This window comes from Sciurus carolinensis, chromosome 6 (genome assembly GCF_902686445.1).
Source record: "Sciurus carolinensis chromosome 6, mSciCar1.2, whole genome shotgun sequence".
NCBI lineage: Eukaryota > Metazoa > Chordata > Mammalia > Rodentia > Sciuridae > Sciurus > Sciurus carolinensis.
Window position 1 is genome coordinate 146,551,621 of NC_062218.1, and position 9,786 is coordinate 146,561,406.

Below are 9,786 nucleotides of genomic sequence, written 5' to 3' on the forward strand. Positions count from 1 at the left end.
GAAGGTTTCCCAGTGCCCCTGTTTAGGGAGTGCTGTTCTCCCTAAACAGGGAGGGCTCCTCCCTTCCCTGAAGAACACTGTCATCCCACCTACCCTCTTCCCACCTACTGGCATGGGATTGCCCCCAGAAATGCCGTCTTGAAGCCCTTGTTTCTCAGCAACTGTGTCCCTTTGGAACAGGTCAGTTCCACCCAGTATTGATACCTGAAGGCCCGTTTATGAGAAAGGTCACGGCTCTCTTATGATTCTATGACCAGCATTGGGCCTCCACACCAAGGCTGTAAGCAGATGTATTCTTGTGACAAACAGAGGAAAGCCTGTTGTTTTAGGTTGGAACACCAGGGCAGAAGAGGTCCGTCTGCAAATACGGCAAGCCAAGGCCTTCAAAAGACCTCCCTCCCTTTCCTCAAGCATAATTTTCCAGCAGCTTATGGTGAAGAGAATATAGTATGGTCTTCAAAGGAAAGTTTGAAAATAAGGTTGTAATTGTGTTAGATTTTCATCACTCTAACGAAATACATTAGTCAACACAGCAAAGATTTACTTTGTTGCACAGTTTTGAAGGTTCCAGTACTTTAGGCCTTGTCAGGGCAGCAAATCATGAAAAGAGCACATGGTTGAGCAAAAATACCCCATGGCCAGGAAGCAAAAGAGCACAAGGAAGGGACTGGTGTCTCCCTAGGACCATTTCAAGGGCACACCCCAATGACCTAAAGACCTCTCGCTAGGCCCCACCTCTTGAAGGTCCCACCCTTCCCACTAGGCACCACCCTGGGGAACAGACATTCAACATCCGAACTATGATAGTGAAGAGCTTTATCTTTGCCTTTTTGGTCCTTGGTAGCTTGTGCCACCTTTCACTCAATCACACTTTGTGAAGGGGCAGAAGACAGATCATGCTTTAAGAAATACTGTCACTTTGGGCATGTGAGCCCAGTGTTGAGCACATTACATGCACTGCTCTGTTCCCATGCATCCGTCATAACAGATCTCATCTCCATTAGGTGTGAGGGAACTAAGACTGTGTGAGGTTAAGTAACTTGGCAACATCTCTCTGCTAATAAAGAAATGGTGAATTTGGAATTCTATCTAGATCTCTCTCCTTATTGTTAGCCAGTTTTACCTTTAAAATAGTAACATTCTCAGGCATTATTAACCAGGAAATTTTGAGGGTAAGCTAAGTCGTACCCTTAGATAAATCAAAAATCAGAAGGCTCCGTCAAACTATGATTTGGTGGTTTGCCTTAGATGTCTAGTTCCTTCTGATTCATGCTGTTCTTCAGCTGGAGGTGGACACACACAGGGCTCGGTGGCTTACACAGAGGACCAGGGAGGTGGGTACTCTGGGGGGCAACAGGCCAGCTGAAGCTCTGCGAAGTTGCCAAGTAAGTGCCAGAGGGTGGTGTATTTTATTCAATAGTTTGACTCTAGAAAGAGTTTTGCTCCAAAAGTCTTATTAAAAAGAAGACAGTGAATAGTGGCCTTTCCCATCTCCTCTGTACACAATGAGAAAGTCTATCATCCTCTTCTTTCCAACACTTGGAAAGAATGCTTGACCTTGACTATAAATTTATCTAAGCAACATCTTCTCAAGCCTTAACTCTGGAGGTCCTAAAGGTACAGGAAAATAAGATTGTTTGAAGAACTGGAGTGTTTCTCCTGAGACTTCAAAGGGGTCACTAACAGAAAGGTTTGGCAAGCTGTCCATCTGGTAAAAATGCCCTTCAATTTGAGGATGGGTTTACTTCCAGAATGTGGCAATTCTGGGAGAATCCTCAAATCTCTAATTACTTCTGAGCCTTGGTATCCTGACTCGAAAACAGGGATAATTCTACCTGCCCTAATGCTTTGGGCCCATACATGATGCATCATGCCATGTATGTTTGATGAACTTGCTGTGTGATGTTCAGCACCTTTCTTAACTTCCCTGTGCTTCTATTCTGTGTCCTGAGACCAGGACCAGCAAGCGAGTGGACAGAGCAGGTAGTATTTTCCTCCTTTGTTCCAGCACGCAGGTGTTTGAAAGGTGGTTCCTAGGTTTCCCAAGTTCTCTTTGCTTCCTCAATTAGTTCTCCCTGGGTTAAAGCTTCAGAATATCAACGTGGCTGCTGGGAGAGCTGTGTGCTCCCCCAGGAATGACATTAGGCTCCATGGGACATTCATTAGTTGGGGTTACGAGAGGGTCACAGGGCACTGGAATGGTAATTTCCTACAAGGGACCCCAGCGACCCAGAGCGAGCTAGCTCAGCTGGTCTGAGCATGTGGCTAATGAGAGAAGGGTCAGAGTTTCACTCCTGTGTGGGCCAATTAGCGTCACGTGAGCAGCGCGCTCCTGAGGCATCAGGCAGCCGCCTTACCCCTGTGTGGCACTGGCCACCAAGATGGCTCCGTCACTGTCGCTATTGTCACTATCAGAAATTCAACCTCAGGCCGACATCGTGGTTCCTGGGGTTACACAGCCTATTGTTTCCAAAACTTGGGTCATTTATTGAGCAGCTCCACAATGTTTGTCTTATCATAAGCAGACCACTGCATTTTTATTTATTCACTATTTTTCTAAAAATTGATTCACATTTTAACTTAGACTTTAAAGGAAGTTGCACATCACTATCACCAATGAAAAATTGGGAAATTGCCTTAAATTGAAAGTCTATGTTAAATAATTATTGAAATTTAAATGTTTGTCTTCATGCCATCTGCAAACAGCTCCTGTACCACAGTGATCAATGTACTGTGTATTATTAACGTTGCATGTGCAGAATTTGCATTTGTTATGTAACATACGCACTTTTGAGTAGGAACAGTCGTATTGGCAAAAAAAGATTATAAAACAGTTTTAGTGGAAAAAGGATCAGTGACTGGGGAACTTCGCACCTGAAACAATGGAATTATTATTCTTGTAGGAATTTCAAAACCAAGTCTTTCTGAGAGCCATAAATTGTATAGCTCTAAAATCTAGACTGGTCTGGACTCAGGCATAGCTACTCGGGAGGCTGAGGCCAAAGGATCCCAAGTTTGAGGCTAGCCTGGCAGCTTAGTGAGACCCTGTCTCAAAATAAAATTTCAAAAAGGGCTAGGATGTGTCTCAGTGGGAGAGCTTTTGCCTGGGGTGCACCAGACCCTGAGTTCGATCCCTAGTATGAAGAAAGGAAGGAAGAGATGGAGGGAGGGATGGAGGGATGGAGGATGGAGGGAGGGATGGAGGGATGGAGGGAGGGAGGGAGGGAGGGAGAGCAGACCTACACGCAACAAACCCAGGTTGAACTGACATTTACCTTTAGCACAGGAGTCACAGCTTTTGTTCACACTCGGCCAGTACTGTCACTGACGCTGTGCCTCTTACACATTCCCGTCACACATTGTATGATGAAGCCCAAATGTGCAAAGCAGACATGTTGGCGTCACGACATCTTTGTTCCCAATTCTAGTTGTAGCCTGTTTATGTTAAATTCCCCGCTTGGCCAGTTCCTTATGGAGAACAAGCTATAACCAATAGTGGTGTTGGTAATAAAAACATATTTCCTAACTAATTGAGCATCTCACATCCAATCCAGCTTTGAAAATGTGCAGCGGAGGACAAATGCACATGAACACACACACACACACACACACACACACACACACACAAAACCTCCTCAAGGTTGAAAGAGAGCCCAGTCAGTTCCATTATTTCCCGTTCCTAAACACATTTTAAAATGAAGAAATGTCAAAAGAGAGTCACTCGTACAAGTTCTGGTATAGTCGAAGCACCCAGTTGAATGACAGACACCTTGCAGTCCTCTTGTCTGGGACTGTGTGTGCAGCCTCATTTGGAGGCCAGCCACGAGTCTGTCTGTGAGGTCCTCCGGTCCCCAGCTGAGCCCCATCTAGAGCATGGGCTTACATAGGGTTCTGGGCTCAAACATTCCACAGGGCAGAACAAGACATTCGGCAATGCAGAAACACAAAATCTTCTAGCTTGTGGAGGGACCAGAAGGTGAATAGCTATACTTATCTTCTCGTGTCTACCTGACCTTGTGGGTTCCTGCTGCAACCCTTCCTGTTATCTCAGCACTGTTTGATTATAGCCTTCTCATTATCTTTGGAAAACCTCTCATTGGCAGCCAGAGAGCCAGGCGATTTTATAAGTGCCAGAAGACTTACCTAGACTAGAAAATCCAAATATTAAAAAGTGGGACAGTTACTGCCTCCCCTCCAGTGCTTGTGAAACTACTGGCTACTTTAACCAGAAGATCTCCTTCTAATGATTGCATAGGCACGTAGGCATGTGTGCAAACACACACACACACACGAGGAAGAACAGGTAAACCACTCTATAACATTAACTTCTACAAAGTTCTCATTGCCCAAGATTTGCTGGAGCAGTAAGACTGTAATTAGGGAATGTCATGGAGCTTTGTTCTAAGACTGATGTGGACTTGTGATCTTAATCTCTGAGGGCAGAAAGGGATTAGTGTCTTTGATATTCCATGTGGGGAACCTGGGGTCTGGTACTGTGACCTCTTCTCCATGTTGCCAGGTCCAATTATATGTCAACATAGTCCTCTCACTTGCTCCTCCACTGTCCCCAGGGCCAATCCAAGCACATCTGTTGCTCCATGAAAAGTATTTTGGCAGGAAAGACTGCCTTCCTTGTGCTGGGAGTTGCCTGTCCTTACCGGCTTAGCTCTGTTTTTACTTAGAAAAATTTTTACTTTTACTTAAGTAGTGAATGAGTTGGAGACACACTTATACAAATATGTATGCCGTTCTAATAGAGACCAAGCTGAACTCCTGACACCAAGAGTGAAGCAGAGGTTCCAGATAAAAAAAAAAAAATCATTGGAAGAATTGGGTGTAAACTTCACCTGTCAGATGAAGAGCCCAAAGGATTCTTGAAGGCTCCCTTTCAGCTCTGACTTCCACTTCAGTTCTCTGAGTCGGCCCTCGGTGATCAGACCTCATATCTAGCCTCTTACGGAGTGTGTATTCAACATCCAAGATTTACTCTTCCTTTTGAAACCTGCTTTAGCAAGGATCTGGTAGACCAACAATGAATCTCAGGTCACAGAGACGGGTTTTGGTTTTTCTTTTGAGATATGGCCTCACTGTGTTGCCCAGCCTGGTCTCCAACTCAAGGTCTCAAGTGATCCTCCTGCCTCAGCCTCCCCAGGAGCTGGGGCCACAGGTGTATGCCACCATGTCCAGTCAGAGAGATTAAGCAGCAAGTCACATATTTGGGATTTGGGGATGCGCCCACCACAGGACTGCCAAATGGTGAGTCACGGCTGGCTGACCTAGAGTTGAAGCCTCAGCTCTTAGAGAACTGGGAACTTCTGGGTTGGTCACGTCCGACCACAAGCATTAAAAGCTTCACTGGAGCCCCTTGAGGTGGCTGAGTGGAGTAAGATACAAAAGTGTGGCCTGGGGTCCTGTGAACAGAGCACAGTGACATCCACATTGTTAAGCTCCATGTGAGCGGGCTGAAAGCCGCTGCTAAGAAGTTGCTTCACATCTCAGAAGCTGGTGGTGGCTATGCCAGCAGCCAGCGTAAGCAAGGGCACAGGGTAGTTCCTAAAGGAGCTCACGTTCCAGGTCCCCAAGAAGCGGGCACCAGTGAAAAATGAAAACATGGAGCCCTCTGTTCCGTAACAGCTAACAATTTGTCTTTCTTCTCTGCAGTACTGGGGATGGAACCCAGGAGCATGCTACCACTGAGCTACACGCCTGGTCGGTCTTTCTTTTTTTGGAGACAGGGTCTTGCTAAATCTCTGAGGCCGGCCTGAAACATGCAATCCTCCTGCCTCAGCCTCCCGTGTAGCCCATATTACAGGTGTGTACCACCATACCTGGCAAGAATTACTGATAATTTCAAGATGGCGTCAGCAGAGCACTAAACTAAGCGTGGGACCCTGTGAGACCCTGCAGTTACACATTCACGGAGGAAGCACAGCCCAGGCGAAAGCAGAGCCCGCTGGATGTCCAACAGCGTTGGGTGTGTGTGTGTTTTCATGGCAGGCAGTGTTGAATCTGTCCTCACTGGATACTGGATTCTCTGCTGTTTGTGACTGATGAACCCTTTCTGTGGTGCTCACGCTGACTGTGCTTAGTAACTAACTATGCATGAGTGGTATGCACCAATTAAAGCACTGTCACCCGTTTTGAAATACTTTGAGAAAGTTCCACTTTGAAAATCACACAGTTGCAATTGCCAGTGAACGAAAAGGAAAAAAACTATTGGTCTCTTTAAATAGGATTTGGATGTTGTAAAAGTTCTAATGACTTCAAAAATATTTTACTTCTCAAAATCATTTACTTGTGGCAATGAAGTTTATTGCTAGTGATGTCTATCAAGAACTTGAAGAGACCATTATTAAAAAGGCTTGATGCGGCTGGGTGTGGTGGCACACACCTGTTATCTCAGTGACTCAGGAGACTGAGGTTGGCAAGTTTGAGGCCAACCTCAGCAACTTAGTGAAACTCTGTCTTAAAATAAATAAAGAGATCTGGGGGTGTAGCTCAGTGGTAGACTGCCTCTGGGTTCAATTTCCTGTACTGGAAAAAAAGAGACGATGGGACTACGAAATCAGATCAGGAATTGCTACTTCAAGCATAAAATCTGATATTAAAAAGTTACGTCCATAAAAGCAAATGCAAATTTCTCATTAAAAATTGAAAAGATAATTTTGGAGGAATTCTATACAAATTCAGCATAAACTCAGTATTTAATGTCTTTTCTACATTTTAAACTTTATTTTCTTATATAATGTGAAGAGTAAAGAAAGGTTTTGCCAAGTCCCATATAGATTCCTCAAATTCCCTCCAATTTGTCCCTGTGTGTAACTTAAATAGTATCATTTTCTATGTATGCTATGAAACAAAAGATGTTGGAAGCAATACTTTAGCCAACAACTGTCTCCAAGATTCAGGGCAATGAAGATTCTCACCTGCTTCTGCCTGCCAGGCACGGGAGAGGCTGTGGGGGTTGATGGGAAATCAAGCCATGACGGAAAAAATTCAATCATGGTGACAACAAATAGAACCTCAGAGAGTCACTGAAGTGATTCTATGGCACACCGCATGAGAAGCGCTCAGAACAATGCCGGCACAGAAGAAATACTCAGCACATAGTAGTTGCTATTCCCCAGCACCTTGGATGGCTAGAAAGTTAACAAATTCTGTTGATTCTCTGTCCACAATACCTCAACTCTGCTCTTGTCCTCACTTGTTATTCCTCCTGTTCGTCGTCACCATAATTTAGCATTTTATCACTGTTCGCTAGACAATTATATTAGCCTCTTAATTTGTCTTTAAGTCTCTGGTATCTTCATTTTTAACCTATCTGGTTCAATTAAAATGCTTTAGGCTTCAAGTAACCGAGTTGCAAGCACTACATGAAACTGATTTCATATATTCAGACATTCAAAGTTTCCATGCTTGGTTCAGCAACCAAACATGGTTTTAGGGTGTGTGTGTGTGTGTGTGTGTGTGTGTGTGATTTGTTTGCTTATTTTGCCTTCCCCTCATGGTGTCAATATGGTTGCTACAGCTCCATCATCATTTCTACTCACAATGACATCCAAAGGCTTGGAGAAGAGGGGTGTTCTCCTTATATATCTAATTTTATTAGGGAGGATAATTCTTCCAGAAAGCCTCCTAGAGTTCCTCAGAACACATCTCCCTTGAACCAATCACAGGCAAAGGGAAATGGCATTGCAGTAGTTGATTTACATGCTTTGTCCTTTATCCCTAGGCCTGGGTCTACAACCCCTGAGCTTAGTACTAGCCCTGTAGCCCAACAGAACTGGGATTCTCACAGGCAGGAAGGTGTGATGTCTCTCAAGTAAGCACCCAACACTTTCAGCAGATTCACCATGTTTCCTGCCTGAACCGGACTTCACAGATCAGCAGCTGGAGTCCAGTCCCTTCCGCTAGAGTTTAGTGTCCTGTCCCTCTTCCAGCAGACAAGATCACATTTGCCAGCAAAATTCTCTCAAAGCCTCTTATACTTTTCCTTCATAACTCCTTGTCACCTTTATACGTGAATCTGGGTTCTCTGTATCTAGAGTCCAGCTCCAGAATACAACCTCCATTCAAACTGCGTCTGTTTTGCTCACCGTTATACCCGAGCCCAGTACCTGGACTTAGTAGGTTTTCATAAATATTTGTTGGATGGAGAAATATATATACCTGTCAAACACAGCAAGCAGAGTTTTCCACAGTTAGATATTTAATTTGGCAAAAGCAAGTTTTTATGTAGCTATCAAAAGAGGTTGAAAGAATTTGGAACCTCAACATCACCCACATTTTGTTAAAGGACTAATTGCCAAGCCCCGTGTACATGTGGGACCATTAGTAATTCTGTAGCTATGCAAATTAAAACAGTGATGTATGATTTATAGCTTTAATAACATTCTGAAGGCTCTTAAATTTTAATCACTTGCAACATCCTTTTTAATATTCAATTACTTTATTAACTAATTAGGTCACTTGCTGAAAAAGCACATAAGGCTGGTGCTATTTTAATATCAGCTGAGCCTCACAAAATACCTTTGAAATGGTGCAAATGGTTTATTTATTTTAAACAGATCATTAAGATGCTATAATTAATAAACCAATTATGAAAAAAGGCCCGATAGTGATAGATGCACAAGCACAATAGCAGTGTCCGACGGATTAGTCATTTTTATATACGTACATCAAGGGGCAAAACTTAAATGAAACCCCACTGCAGAAAGGGCTTTCCTAAATAATTAATTTGTGCAATGACTGATAACCCTATCACAGCAAACCTAACTTGAGGCTTATTCATTACGCAAACCTGGAATGTGGACTTGTGTTTCATCTAATGACAGGCTGGATGGAAAACCCTTGGCAAGCTAGGCTGGGTGTTCCTTGATTACTTACAAGGGCCTTAATTTGCAGAGGGAGCCGGCACTTCACTACTTAGCAGTGCGTTGAAGTGAGCTGGGTCTCCCAGAGGAGAATCAGAGGGAGATGCGTCTGGGTCAGCGGCAGGCTGCTTATTGATTTCTCAGAGCCGTGTGAAGGTCTTCAAAGCAAACAATGTGAACAAAGGAAGCTGAGCCCCGTCCTGTAGGGATTTCTCACCCAATATTCTCCAAGGAGCCTGCGCACGCAGCGCTAGCCAGCAGGGCACATGCAGACAGGTGTCTGGCGGTGACTCTGGGTGGGGCTGGGCCCTGGCGGCCTTCAGACTTGGAGTAGAAGTTTATTTCTAGGGTCAGAGTCAGGTAAGAGGAACCAAATCCTTTGGCTGGGCTGAATAAGAGCACTACCAACTTCCAGAAGCCAGGTCATTTTTGTGGCTAACAGTATTAGAAAAATAAAACCGTACTGACCACCTCTATTGATTGTTTACTATCTTTTTAGCAGACACTATCCATGGCCTCTATTATCGCCTCGGATATCCTCACCAATCTCAGATTCCACTGAATAACTCTCCCTAGAGTTCCTCCCATCTAAATTCTGTAAGTCTACCTTCCCCCACTGCCCCCGCCCCTGTGTTTTCTGTATTTCAAGCCATTTATTCTGTCCACCTTGATTTACTAAGAACGAGGACCAGGCCCTGTTCTAGATATTGGTGACACTGGGGTAAGAAGAACCACCAAGTTCCTTGCTCCCGTGGGGAGACAGACAATCCACAAGGGGGAAAAATGTAAATGAGAAGTTCAGACCATGCAAACGCCATTTTCAAAACACAGCAGCCAGGTGCCTTTGCACACGCCTTACACCCAGCAACCCCGGAGGCTGAGGCAGAAGGATCCAAAGATCAAGACCAGCCTG